This window comes from Pseudorca crassidens, chromosome 9 (genome assembly GCF_039906515.1).
Source record: "Pseudorca crassidens isolate mPseCra1 chromosome 9, mPseCra1.hap1, whole genome shotgun sequence".
Classification (NCBI taxonomy): domain Eukaryota; kingdom Metazoa; phylum Chordata; class Mammalia; order Artiodactyla; family Delphinidae; genus Pseudorca; species Pseudorca crassidens.
The window spans coordinates 35,187,854-35,202,703 of record NC_090304.1 but is presented as its reverse complement, the minus strand read 5'-3'; the positions used below and the strand labels follow the sequence as shown (position 1 = coordinate 35,202,703).

General features: G+C 38.3%; 1 protein-coding gene across 2 annotated transcripts in view; it reads left to right on the top strand.

Moving 5' to 3' along the window:
* Window positions 1-14,850, top strand: part of NELL1 (neural EGFL like 1) — an 865,825-nt gene that overhangs the window by 654,236 nt on the left and 196,739 nt on the right. The window lies entirely within an intron of this gene.

Below are 14,850 nucleotides of genomic sequence, written 5' to 3'. Positions count from 1 at the left end.
CCAATTAGTATTGGTAAGATTCCATTATGTACAGCTGTCTATTTGCAGTAAATGTAGTGTTTACACTGGGCACTATTTAGTGAAATCTAGCTCTTTTATTAATTGGAGAAGTCCTCCTACCTGTGTGTAAATGAAATCGACATTCAGTGCCAAAGTGGCAGTGTATGTATCAGTGCAAACAAGAGGTTTATGCCATGTGAAACTGAGTATTTCATTGTATTTTCCCATGAGCTTCATTAGGTTAAAATCACTGTGTTATGTGTTTCTGAGTCTGGAATGTCACACTGGACACTTCTCATAGTAGAGCATAGCACGATGGCAATATGGTGCTATAGTCCTTATCCCTATTATTAGATGAGGGGGAGTATGTTTTCATCTAATGCCAAAGATCTAAGCAAAGCTCTTGCTTCCTTGCCTTCATGTTAAAGGTTTCTGAATTTAAATAATAATTTTTTTTTTTTTTTTTTTTTTTTGCGGTACGTGGGCCTCTCACCGCTGTGGCCTCTCCCGTTGCGGAGCACAGGCTCCGGACGTGCAGGCTCAGCGGCCATGGCTCACGGGCCCAGCCGCTCCGCGGCATGTGGGATCCTCCCGGACCGGGGCACGAACCCGTGTCCCCTGTATCGGCAGGCGGGCTCTCAACCACTGCGCCACCAGGGAAGCCCTAAATAATAAATTTTTTAAATGAGCCTGTTTATTATACCCCAACTCGTTTGACATATTACATTGCACTGCCTGTGTATTTATAAGGCAGCCTGATCCTTTTAAGAACATGTCAGAATTTAACTACATAAATTATTCAACAAGGAAATCAACAATGAGCATCATTGTTTCCATATTTTGTGATATTATCAACAAATCAGGTCACATTTGTTAAATAATAATTACTTGGTTTGTCTTTAAAAAAAAGACATATAGAGCCAAGTTCCGCCTCCGAGCAGCATGAGAGAATTATCACATGGAACTGAAGGATTCTTGTCAAAAGCAAAGTCACTTAGCACACATAACCATATTGCAGTGCATTTGATTTTAATTCGGTTTTCTAAAATGAAAAAAAAAAATCTAAAGGTTTCTCAGTATTTCCTCCAAAACTGCTATGTTTCCCTAAAATTAGAATACAGGAATTAATGGAGACAGAATGGTGATGATGGTAATGCTGATGGTGAGGGATTCTGATATTACTAATGATATACCATTTGTCATGTACTAATTATGCATGAGACCTTTTAAATGATCATTTTAATATTAAGAACAAACAAAAGAGATAGATATTATTACGCTCATTTTATAGATGGCAGACTAAAGCTTGGGTAGATTAAGTAACTTAAGCAATGCTACAGAGCCCGTATTAGAACTGAGAATAAAACTCAACTTGTATTCCACAAACTACATTTTAAACCCTTGCATGTGTTTCAAAGGGATAATGATGAACTTCCTGTAAAATCTGGGCTCCTGGTGAATCAGAATATCTGGGGGAGGGTCCATGAGCCTGCACTTTCACCAAGCACCTCGGGTTGCTTGTTATAAACCAGTCATTTTTATATTGTCATAGTGATATTTAACCAGAGTATCTACTGTAAAGTTCTTATTCTTTTTGCATCATAAAGCATTGGAGGAGAGCATTGATCTTAGACCAGGGCCTGAGTCGGTGGCAGCCCAGGAAGAATCAGTTACGGTTTCTGATGGCTTGCTGATTTGACCTCTCTCCTTTGCTCTGCTCAATAAGTGGCTGATTGAATCGGTGCTTACATTCTGGTCCATAACGTGGAACAGGAAAAAGCGAGATAAAGGAGAAAATCAAGACCAGAGGCAAAAGTAAGACAGACATTGGCAGGTTATTGGTTCCTAGATAAATATTAAAGTTGAGATTGAGAATTACTTACTCTTGAAAACTTATACAGTTGCTATAAGGTAAAAAAAAAAAAAAAAAAAAAAAATAAGGTTTCTCTGTATGTGATGTTGTCCTCCATTTGTAGCAAAACGATTCCATTTAATATTGGCCAATATTCTAGTTCTATGAGATTTTTTTATGGATAGCGTAAAGTACATGTTTTTCCAATCACTTGTGTGCAAGGGATCTAGGTGAATTATAGGACAAATACTAAAAACCTGTTCCATATCTTGTCAGAATTATTTTGTGGTGCTCACTGTCAGCAATAAACATTAAATAATTCCACTTGACATTGAATAGTGATGCTAGATACCTTGAGACACAAGGTGCAAAGGGGAAATACAAATGCATTGTGAATGTCTAATGGCATGGTTACATTAAATGTCATATTTGGTTTGTTTTAATTTTAGGGCTAATTAAATGGTCCCATTTGAGCTATATAGAATCCACTTACATTTAGTTTTAAAAATGTTTCCTTTGCCCCCGCCCCCCGCCCCCCGTCCCCCGTTACTGGTTTTATTCATTGCTTGTGATAGCCTTTCAGAATTCAAGTATATTCAGCTAAATCACTGAAAAAGAAAATGCCTATCTGAAACATAATGAAGTTGAAAATTCCACTCACGTTTGATGTGTAACACAGAGATGAACAACTCTGCATTTATTTTATATTGATAAGATTTTAGTAAATGTACACTTTTCATAACCCCACTCAAGATAAGCAAACATTTTACCTCCCTTGGTTTCTGGACGACGTATTACGTTAGCTCTTCTCTTACCCTTTGTTCCTTCTCTGTGCCCTTAGCTTTGATTCGGTTTCACATCTAACATGGAGATGTGTAAAGAGAGAGATGAGTGAAGAGCCAGTAAGAAGAGTAGTTGTGTTACTCTTAGGATAGAAAAGGTCCGCCAGTGAAATCTCTTTGTAATCCTAGAGAGCTAAAAGGATATCATGCCACACTGACGTAAAGGAGCCAAATACAAAACAAAATGAAACAATACGATTCGTCCTAGAGACTTTTCAAATATAAAATCAAAGAGTTACACTAAATCCAGAGGTATGTTACTTACCATAAAATAGCATAGGATCATCCTCTAAGAAGTGAATGTTTTCTACTTAGCATTAAGCAAATTTGCAAGCAACAAGTAGAGATTAAATATAAGGTAGCAAGCTTGTCTAATGAAGGGTTTCTTAACCTTGACACTATTCACATTTTGGACAGATAATTCTTCATTGCAGAGGGCTGTCCTGTGCACTGTAGGATATTTGCAGCATTTTAAGCAGGCTTTTAAAAATTTATATATCTATATGTCTAATATTAAAATATAAAATATTTATATAAATATTTATATTTCTAAATATAAATATAAGCATTTTTTAGGAGACAGAAAATCATTTTTAAAGCATCTCTTCAGGAGTTCTAGAAGTACTTTGGGTTTACTGTAATTAGAAAATTCTTTTTTTTGCTAAAGTATAGTTGACTTAACAATATTATATTAGCTTCAGGTGTGCAACCTAGTAGTTTGACATATTTATAGACTATACTCCATACAAAGTTATTATAAAATATTGACTCTATTCCCTGTGTTGTACGTTATGTTTTTGTAACTTATTTATTTTATATCTAGTGGTTTGTACCTCTAAACCCCCTTCACCTATCTTGCCCCTCCCCCAGCCCTCTCCCCTTGGGGAACCACTAGTTTGTTCTCTGTACCTGTGAGTCTGTTTCTATTTCTGGGTAATCAATAAATAGCAAAAAAGTTGAACAGTATTGTGCATTCACAGTATAATTTCTAGTTATTTTTTTCTATTTTGCTTATCCGAAATTTCTAATTTCTCTACAATAAATATAAATTATATTTGTAATAAGAAATGATTTTTTAAAAGCTTAACATAAAGAGAATTTAAAATTCATGAAAAGAACTTCATTTTTCTCAATGACTGGGGGCCTTTTAACCTTTCCTAAAGGGAAACGACTTTTTGCAGGATAATTTATTCTCTTTTTTTCCCTGTGCTTCAAGACGTTGTAGATATATAGGCAGAGGGTAGTAGTTTACCCTGAGTATATTGTCCATCCACCAAGTAAAAAGAATGGTCAGAAGAAAGAACTTGTCTATTTTTCCAAATTTTAAATCTTGCCCCAATTTTGATGGAGCTCTACCAGTGTTCTATTTGCTACTGCTCTGCTCACCTCTGTCATGGAGAAGATTTTTGTACGAGTCTTTACAAGGGTGGATAGTAGCTCCATTATCTAAGTGGAGAAGAGGATATTTCCTTGCCAGGTATAACAGGACTCTGGGGAGGGCATTTGGGAGGAGAATTAGTGCAAATTCACAGCAGTTAGGAGAGTTATTTAACTTTTCTTAGCACGAGCGTTCTCAGGCTGTCTGACACATGGCGCATGCTCAGTAAATAGCAGCTTCTGTTATTAATGTTGCTGCTATTGTTGTGTAGCTAACAGGTGCCCAGGAAAGAGTAAGCAGGATTTTTGTGGCATCATACAAAAGGGAAGTACTAGGAGTTGAGTTTTCTCTGAGTTGCCCATCCAGTTGAACCCACCAAAAAAGGAGAGATGCAGATCCTCTTAAAAATTTCATTGAAGTCAGATGAGTATAAATTTGTTTGAGGAACTATTCCTTGCACTGGTTCTTTCCAGAAATAGAGAATGGCAGAGGATAGGCATTGCGCCGGAGAATGGGAGGAGCCCAAACCCACCAGCACTGAGATCATTCATGTTTAAAGCAGCTCAGCCTTGGGTTCAGCTGCTGAACCTATAGTATCTCGTTCCCCTCCTCTTCTCAATTCCACCCGCTCAACTTTATTTTTTTCAGCCGTGATAGAGAAATGGAACTAAAGATGTGACACGCTTCTCAGTGGCTCCAAAATGGAGTTGTCACTGAACTCTCAGACCTCTTTGGAGCAATTTCAAAACCCTGTCCATGGTCCTGCCAGGCTCACCATTTTGCCAGGTTTCAGACATCTGGAAAAATACCTGAAACCATTTTTCATTCTCATCTCCTTGGTACAGAGCAAGTTTTCAAGTCATCTCAATATAATTGTAGGGAGCTATGCCTTCTGTTCACAAACAGCGATTTGGACTATAAAGATGCAGCCTGGGATAGTGTAAAGACTTCTAGACGGAAGGACAGAGGCCTGTGTTCTGCTACTCGATCTGACATGAATTACGTAGCCTCTGTGAAGTGAAACTTCCGCCCACTACCCATGGATTATGAGTCCCAACCTTTTGCATTTGTTATTTCTTGTGAGGCAACTAGTCCCACCCTAGGGAACATATATGAGGATGTGTATAAGTGTTACTCAGCCAGTCAGTAGTGGAGTTGTGGTTGTAACCCATGCATGACTGAATCCAAATTTTACACACTTTCCAATAACCTGTTGCCTCTAGCTCGTATTACCTGTGTTCAAGGGCAATTAAATCTAACAGATTACATGCAAGGCTAAATACCTTATGTTCTTCTGTGGGTAATAAACCGTACTCTCCTACTTGATGATGGGCATTGATTTATATATTCCTTTCAACATCTTTGTTGCACCTAAGGTGAGAAGAGAATAAACAAAATAGGAGTAAGAACACACCCTCTGACGTCATTCTAGGTCAGTCTCGGTTGGGTTCCACTATTTACCAGAATCGATGAGATTAGATCAGATATACATAATGTTTCTAAGCTTCAGTTCGCCACTAAAAAAGGGATATCAGTATTACTTATTGCATATTATTATTGTAAGGTTATATGAAATAGTCTGTTTAAGGCATTTGGTAGAGTCCCTGCCGCAGTCTGAGAAGTCTGCACTGAGGAGATGTGGACACTTTCTCTTTTCCTCTTTCAGTATCGTATTTTAAAATTCATAGGTGTCAGGAATCTTATCCTGGGTGAGATAATCTCGTGGGAAAGAGGATAAGGTCTCACGTAACCAGTACAGTGGGTTTCTAGTGTTGAGGCCCTCTGGACGAGCGATGCGCAGTTGCTGGTTCTTCCTTGGTGAGTTGTTTTGGTAAGGGCCTTTGATCACGAATTACTTCCAAACGAAGTTCCCTTGACATGACGATCCTTTGATCTTCTGTAGCTCTGAGCTTGTGAAAGGCCACTTCTCTGTTGTGGCTCCTTTGCTCTGCAAGATTAACATAAGATTAGGGTGACGCTCTGATGCTCTTCTGTAGGATTCCAATAAAGCAGACACTTTCCCCCTCCTTCAGTCCAAGCGCAGCCCTCTCTTAATGTGGTCTTTTTTTTTTTTCCTCTGCTATGTGACCGAGGCAGTGCCAGACCCAGGCATTAACTTTTAGGCTCTTAGGGTACAAGTCAAATATAATTTGCTTTGTCCCTAACCATCCAGGGGACATTTCTAGATATGCTTGAAGACTGTCACCCTGGGATGAGTTGAGAGAGGATGTTCTTCCCCCTCTTTCCTGCAAAAAGAAAAGAAAGGGTGACCTGGAACTGGAAGCATGCCAAATCTCTCTCTCTAACCAAGTTCTCACTTTTGGCCTCATCACCATCCCTTGCTAAATTTCTAGGTCTTTGTTTACAGAGCCGGAAGGTGGTTAATGGTTAATGTAAGAAGATGGTTAATGGTTAATGGAGGCATTGCTGATTTTTGAAAGTATTATAAAGGTAGTCTAGCATACAGCTTTGAAACATAGCATTATTATGTATCAGAACTCTAACATAGGAAAAGTCCAGTTTTAATATGCTATTATGTTTGAATTCAACAAATATTTGGTAAATGAATAAATGAGCATACACAAGGACCCTAAATTTCACATGGTCCAGTCTTTTCATTTTATAGATCACAAGTTGTAATGGCTCCAGTTGAAATCTAATTTAAAAGACACCAAAGTAAAAATGTATTATACTGGGGATGGAGGAGAGAAAGGCCATTAATAAGAATGCCATTAATAAGAATAGTATAGTATAGAAATTTTGTGTATTTCCAGTAGCTTTCTCAGCACACTTTCCAGAAGCAAAGTAAAGGGCACCAATCTTTTTAATGGATTGGCATTCCTCATCAAATACATGAAAGCTATTAGGGATTACCTAGTCTAGTTAGTAATGCAGAAAATAATTCCTGACTATTTAGATGACAAACGGTTCTTCCTCCCCCGCCCAGGCAAGCTCGTACTATTGAACTGTGAAAGTCAGGAGTTTGGTTCATAGGCTCATTTTTAATCCTCTGCCCTGGGAAATACAAACACCCTTGTAACTTGAAGCACAATGGCTGAACAGAAAGGAAATCCAGGCTTCTGTAAAAATAGGACCGACTGGAGCCCAGAAATTACAAATGTTCCCTGGTAACTAGTATCCAAGAATTCTTTCGATCCAAGTATATTTAATGCACTGTAGATCATGTGGAAAAAGCCTAATTGAAGCCAATAGCTTGGCCGAAAAAGAATGTAAACTCTTGCAATTTGCATCACTCTCTCCTAATAGGATCCACTGATTAGAAAAGGTAAGTTGCCCGAAGATGTTCGCTTGGGTCCAAAATATGATGAATCAAATAGCAATATCTATGCATTCATTTTGGTGATGGTTGAAAAGATAAGAAGTTTCAGGCTTGGTGGGCTAATGTGGTTTTAAGGCATTCTCCAGTTTAATAGAGACCTTGAAGTTATCTGTGGGAGGCAACAATTTTAGCCAAGAAGATTGAGTCCATAAGGGGAGATTCTGGAAGATTATTTTATTAATCTTGCTAAGAAAACCTTTCAGTACCTCCTCAGTGCTTACAACATAAAGTCCATCTTCCATAGCGTGATATCTAATGACCTCCCTGATTGGACCTCTGCCTACCTCTCCAGCTTTATCTCCTCCTTCTCCTCCACATACATCTTAAATCCCAGCCCATTCTAAACTACTCTGGTCACTGAAATGCACCTTATTTTTTCAAATCTCGGAGCTTTTGCCTGTAATGTTCTCTCTGCCTGTAACACACATACAGGCTTACATGTTGATCGCCAATATCTGATATTAATTAAAATACAAGCGTACCTCGGAGATACTGCAGGTTCAGTTCCCGACCACTGCAATGAAGTGATAATCACGATAAAGCAAGTCACACAAATTTTTTGGTTTTTTGCGTATAGAAGTTATGTTTACACTATACTGTAGTCTTTTAGTATGCAGTAGGATTATGTCTCAATAAAACACTGTACGTACCTTAATTAAAAAATACTTATTACTCAAAAATGCTATCATCTGAGCCTTCAGTGAGTTGTAGTAGTAACATCAAAAATCACTGCATTAGCACATTATAAATCAACTATACTTCAATTAAAAAAAAAATTAAAGGAAAAAAAATCACTGATCGCAGATCACTGTAACAAATGTAACAGTAATGAAACAGTTTGAAATATTGTGAGAATTACCAAAATGTGGCACAGAGACAGGAAGTGAGCAAATGCTGTTGGAAGAAAGGTCCCGCTAGACTTGCTTGACACAAGGTTGCCACAAACCCTCAATTTGTAAAGAACACAATGTCTTCCAAGCACAATAAAGCAAAGCACAATATAACAAGGTGTGCCTATAATGGAAAAGATTGGTTATTGAGGGTCTCTAATTATCTAGAATCCTCATGATCTGCTCCCTCTCAAAATATTCCTCCCACCGTCTTCCCCATTCCAGTTGATGATGAAATCTACCCTTTCCCATTCTCTGGATCAAGACCTTGAAATTGTCTTTGACTTCCTTCTTTTGCACAGCACATCCAAATCCTTGCTCTGCCTTTAAGATATATTTGGAACCCAAACATTGTATAATCTCCACCACTACCACTCCTGTGCATGACATCATCATCTTTAATCTAGGTTATGGCCAAAGCTTCCTAACTCATCTCCCATCCACTGTTGTACAGCTATCATCTCTTCTTAGCATGGTAGTCAAGGGGACATTGCTAAAAAATAGGTGAGATGGAGACACTGCTCTGCTCCAAACCCTCCATGGCTCTCCATTTTCACTCAATAAAAGTCAAAGTCGTTACAGTGGTCAAGACTCTTCATGCTCTGAGCCCCACTCCCTATTCCTTCTCTGTCCTCACTGTTCACTGTGCTCCCCCTCACTTGAATACCTTGTTTTCCAGTCATGTTTTCCTTACTGTTTGGTTGCTTGGAATGTTCTTCCCCCAGATATTTTCATGGTCAGCTCCCTCATGTCATTTAGGTTTCTGCTCAAGTGTTACCTCCTCAGGAAGACCTTCACCCCTAACTAAAATAACATATCTCTTCCTGCTTGTCACTCTTTTATGGTCATCAGAGCCCGTATCACTCTCTGATATGATAATGTTGTTTTGTCTGGTCCAACTGCCCAGCCAGAATATAAACTCCATGAGGGCAAGAGTTGTTTTATCTTATTGTCACTGTGTTTCCAGGGACCAGGGCAACACCTGGCACATAGCAGCTGCCCAAAACATTTGTTGAATAAATAGATTCTTTAACAAGAATCTCTTTAAGTTTTTGTGTTAGTCTCCAAAGCCATGATACTGTCATCATGACATATCTTGGGAAGAATGAGAAAATTATTGTTGTCAATCACACACTTTCATCCCTGGTATTTTTAGATCATATGTAATCAGAGTTATCCTTGATGTTTTCTTCTCCCTCACATTCCCATTCGATCAGTCACCACAATCTATTTTTTCTCCATCCTACTGCCTAGTCTAAACCACTGTCATTTGGGTTTTGCTTGGAATGATAGCAAAAGGCAGATCTCCAGGTCCCAAGTCCTGCTCTTTCCTCACACAAAAAACGGTTCTTTCTGCTGAATTGCAGCCAACATAATCCCTATAAAATGCAAATGCAATCAAATCATTTTCCTGCTAAAAAACCTGAAATGGTTTCCAGTGCCCTCCAACCTGGACTCTCTCTGAGTCCCTTCCCCATTTCAAGTTACAATCAATAACTTGAATTTTTCCCAAACTGAACTTTTTTACATTTTCTCAAAGCAATGATCTTCTTTTCTTTTTTTTTTTAACATCTTTATTGGAGTATAATTGGTTTACAATGTTGTGTTCGTTTCTGCTTTATAACAAAGTGAATCAGCTATACATATATCTCCATATCTCTTCCCTCTTGCGTCTCCCTCCCTCCCACCCTCCCTATCTCACCCCTCTAGGTGGTCACAAAGCACTGAGCTGATCTCCCTGTGCTATACAGCCGAAGCAATGATCTTCTTACTGCAGGTCTCCACCCAGGGTATTTGCTCTACCTGGAACTCTTTGCTTCTCTTTCCTCACCTTCCTTCTTCCTCCCACCGTATCCAGCCCCCATCTTCCCTTGTTACCTTACTTAGATTTTAACTTAAGCTTTTCTTCAAAAATATTTTTCAGACTTCCTAGTTAACGGTAAGTCCCTTCCTGTGTGCTCTGTATCAACTTGGTTTTCCCTTTCATAAAATGGATTACATTTAATAGCATGTTTACTAATTTTCTCTCCCCTTTCTTCCTACCACCCATCCCTGTAGCATAGCCAGCATATATGTTTAACTTCTCTTGCCCCACGCAAAAAAACCCTATAAAACATTAACTTGATTCAGCAACTATTAACCCACAGTGTCTCCAAACCAAAATGGCCTATGTCCTAACCACTTTTCTTCCATCCCTTTCCTGGTCCTATTCTTCCCACTTCAAGGTGTTAATGACAAAGAATATAAATTAGATCATATGGGATCTGTATAACATGTTTCTGGATGAAAGAAGCATTAGCATCTATGAAGAAAACATTAATAGACATAAACTAGATGGTTCATTTCAGGAGGAGAAGCAAGTCCTTCCTTCCTCCCATAGACAAGCCCCAGCCTGTCTTAACATACCCCTGACCCAGGTAAGCCTGCCCAGATATGGCCCCTCCCTGGTTCTTAAATTGGCACGTAGTCCTGTTTGGATTGGACCACTTGATTAGAAAAGTCAAAGAACTGCGAACTGCACTTTTAAGCCCTTTTTGATTTACTGTCAGCAAGTTATTATGGTGCTCTTCTTTCAATAAATGATCTCAAATACCCAATGGCAAGCTTTAACTTTTCCAGCTACTTGGTCTCCAGTTATGTGGAAATACCATGGTCACTTACGCATTCCCCACTAACTCCATGGATTAGCATTTTAGACATGCTTACATTTTTTTCTCTACATATTTTTCTCAGTGTCTCTTGCAGTAGTTATACTTCTCCAATCTCTAAGATTTTAGTCAGAATGATGAACGCACTGTTTAACCTGCATAGCTATTATTTAATGCTTAGGCTGGACCTTAATTGAGGCTAGAACTTGTGCTGAGTGCTTGACATATATTATAGTATGTTATTTAACACACTATACTATAACCCAGAAGTCTGGCACTGATTAGCACCCTCCAAACCTGTATTGCTTGTCTAATTTCATTATATAATTCTGTACTGTTCCCACTTGCCATTTTTCAAGCATATAAGCATATCTCAGGCTCTTTGCACCTGGTGTTTTTTCTTTCTGGAATGTTCTTTCTCCATATATCTCGGTGGCTCATTTCTTTACCTCCTTCAGGTCTCTACTCAACTGTCAGTCTCAGTGAGGCCTTTCCTACCACTTTATTAAAATTGCAACCCTAAATCTTGCCCCAGTCAATATCACCTCCATTCTCTGATTTCTTTCTTTTTTCTCTTTGCACTCATCACCATTTATGACACTGAATATATCATTAATCTATCTTGCTTATTCTTTCTTCTCCCACGGGAAAGTTGACCACCACGATGGCAGAGATTGTTGTCGGTGTTTGCCGCTATAGCCCCGCTCTTAGAATAGTGCCTGGCATTTAGTATACATGCAAGAAATTGTGAATCATTGATGATTATCGTCATTTATCGAGTAAATTGGGATTAAGAACTGTAAGGTAATATGACCACGATTATAGGGCTAGGAAGTGTCAGATGTAATTTGAACAGTTCTTTGTGCTTCAAAGCTCTGGGTTTTAAACACTGTCCTTTGCTGCCCTTCTCCAAAAGGCAAGGCTGATTACCTTTAACAATTGTCAGAGCTCATCTCTTGTGTGTTGTTTTTCTCAGTTAAACTCTGAATTCTGAGCGTGCCACTGTGATTCCTTTATATACCATCGACACTGTGGTGATGGTCTGAGAGACTAACTTTCCTCGTTATACTTCAGTTGATACCCTCTTCCTTAGAATGGGACTAATGTAATAGAAGTATTTCATGTGGTATAGATCTTTACAGTCTCCAATGCATGTTTCCAGGAACTGTATCATCTCTCTTTTCATCTCATAACAATTCCATGGAGGATGTATTATCATCATTCTGGTTTTACAGATGAGGAAACTGAGGCTAAGAGATTAAAGAAACTGCTCAAGGCTAAGAAGGGGGACAGCTGGGACTTGAATTCTTGTGTGGTGATTTAAAATTCCACGCTCTTTAAGTTTCTGTTCATTATTATGTCATGCCACCTGCCTCCCTCCTACAGGAGTCTTCACGTCTCTTGGCTCCAATTCATTAATATGTAGGCTGAATTTGGAAGTGCCAGAAGAATGCCATTGTTACGCCTTTTACTCATAGGGCATTCCTGAATTAGGACAGTGGGGCACAGCGTAACCTTTTGAGATGAACTGCCTCAACCACTCACCGTGTGGCATTGACCAAGTTATATAACTTCTCAGGCGTGCAAGTCACAGGAACTGGAGAAAGTCTAATTAGTAAATAGTAGATGATGATAAACTGGTAGATTGTAAAGAATCACAGTGCAGAGACTGTCATTTATAATTTCTGTATTTGAGAGCTGTGTTATCAATTGTAGCCAATATTTATATAGCTCTTTATAGTCACAGACTCTTTCAAAGATACTTTGTTTTTAGAACACCCCAATAAAGCATTGTGAAGTAAGCTTCATGTCCATCTTACAGACAAAGAAACATATTCATAGAGATTAAAATGGCTTTTCTAAGTTCATCCAGTTAGTCAGCCTTGAGCGGGTATTCTAATATGGGTCTTTTAGTTCCACCATTCCAGACTTTGAACTTGAAGTAGAATAAAGGCAATGTGAACCTCCCCGTGTTGATGCCACTCCAACAGAGATTAATGCCTAAATATTGTTCTTAAAAAACCCTGAACATGTTAGGGCATGACTTAACACATCCTCAGAGTAGTGACATTTTAAAAATCAGAAGGAGACAAGATGTCTGAACAGATGTTTGCAGGTAAGCAGTGTACCAACAATTTGGAAGTTTCTGGAGAGATCTGAAGTCTGTTATATACATATCTGCAGATCTTTCCCTGCTCTAACACCCTCAGGTTTTTTCTCAAGGAAAACTTATTTTAATGTAAATACATTTTCGTTAAGTGAACCATCTTGCTTATAATTTAGTAGTAGTTAGCACTCAAGTGCTGGGCATCTGAGCAGAAACTGTTTTCCTGTTCTTCAGTCTATTAATATACCTGTAGTCAATATTTTTGAGGTGACTATGTACCAGGCACTGTTACAAGTACTTAAATGGATTATAGGATAAATACTATTATTATCCTCATTTTATGGGCGAGGGAACTGAGGCTTGAACAGCTGTTAGGTTGGAGATCAGCATTTGCTTCTACAGTGCAATGGGCAGTTTCTGTTGTTCCAGCTGTCTGTATCATTGAAGGTATTCCTGGAAAATAAGTTCTGTAATTACTTATTTAAATCACTCTCCCTTTCTCTCCTCAGTTTCTGCAATAATTAGCCGAGATGTTATCTAATAAAACCCTTGATTGGTAAATGTCACATTCATCCCCTTTTGTTTAAGGGTGATCTCAAGACTTGAAATAATCCTAAGGGTGCAGGAAGAGGGAAAAGCAGGAGATCTGGAAAACTCACAAAAAACTTAATAAACATTTATTGAAATATAATCTGTAGATAGAGAAGCACACAAAAGATAAGTATATCACTCAATGAATTTTTAAGAACTGAAGACATCTTTGAAATCAGGAACAAGACTGAAAAATAGAACCTTAACTGCATCCCAGAAGCACCCCTTCCTGTCCTCTTCCAAGACCCCACCAAGAGGAACTACTGCCCTGACTTATAGCACTGTAGAAGAGTTTTGCCTGTTTTTGAAAGTCATTACAAATGGAGTCAAATTGTAAGTCCTCTTTTGTGTCTGACTTCTTTTGCTCAACAATAGATTTGTGAGGTTTATCCATTCTGTTGCTTATAGTCGCAGTTATTTAATTCTCATTGTGGAATAGTATTTCATCTTGTGAATATGCCAAATGTATTTATCCATTCCATTGTTGGACCTTTGAATTGTTTCCACTTTTGCTTATTTTGCCAGACTGAAATCCTTTTATATGACTTTGGGTTACCATATGCAAGTATTTCCATATATCTGTATATCTAGGAATGGAATTACTGGAATATGCTCGGGTTCAATTTTAATAGATACTGCCAAACAAACAGCTTCTCAAAGTGGCTCTACCTATTTATATTCCCAGTAGGCACAGATGAGAATTCTAATTGCACCACAGTTTTATCAATACTTATTTACTATCTTTTTCATCTTAGCCACACTGCTGTTGTGGTATTATATTCTTGGTTTTAATCTGCACTTCTTTGATGACTAATATAGTTGAACATGTATGCTTACTGTCCATTTGATTTTTACTGTTTTATGAAGTATCTAGCCAGGTCCTTTTCCCTTTTCTCTAAGGCACTGCCTGTTCTTTTCTAATGCCCAGTTTTAAAAGGCAAATAATTCTACATGATTAGCTATGAAAACACAGCAATTTCTTGTTCCTATCCTACTCCATTCCTCCTCTCCAGAGTCAATCATTTTCTTTTCTACATCTCTGATTATAAAACATTCATAATATTATATCGTGATTTCTCAGTTTTAGGCATTATCTATTGACCACCAGGGAAGATGATGAATTATATCCTTTCAACCTCTCACTCAAAGTGCACTCACAACACACACAGACATGCCGACATACACACCGCACACAAACACTT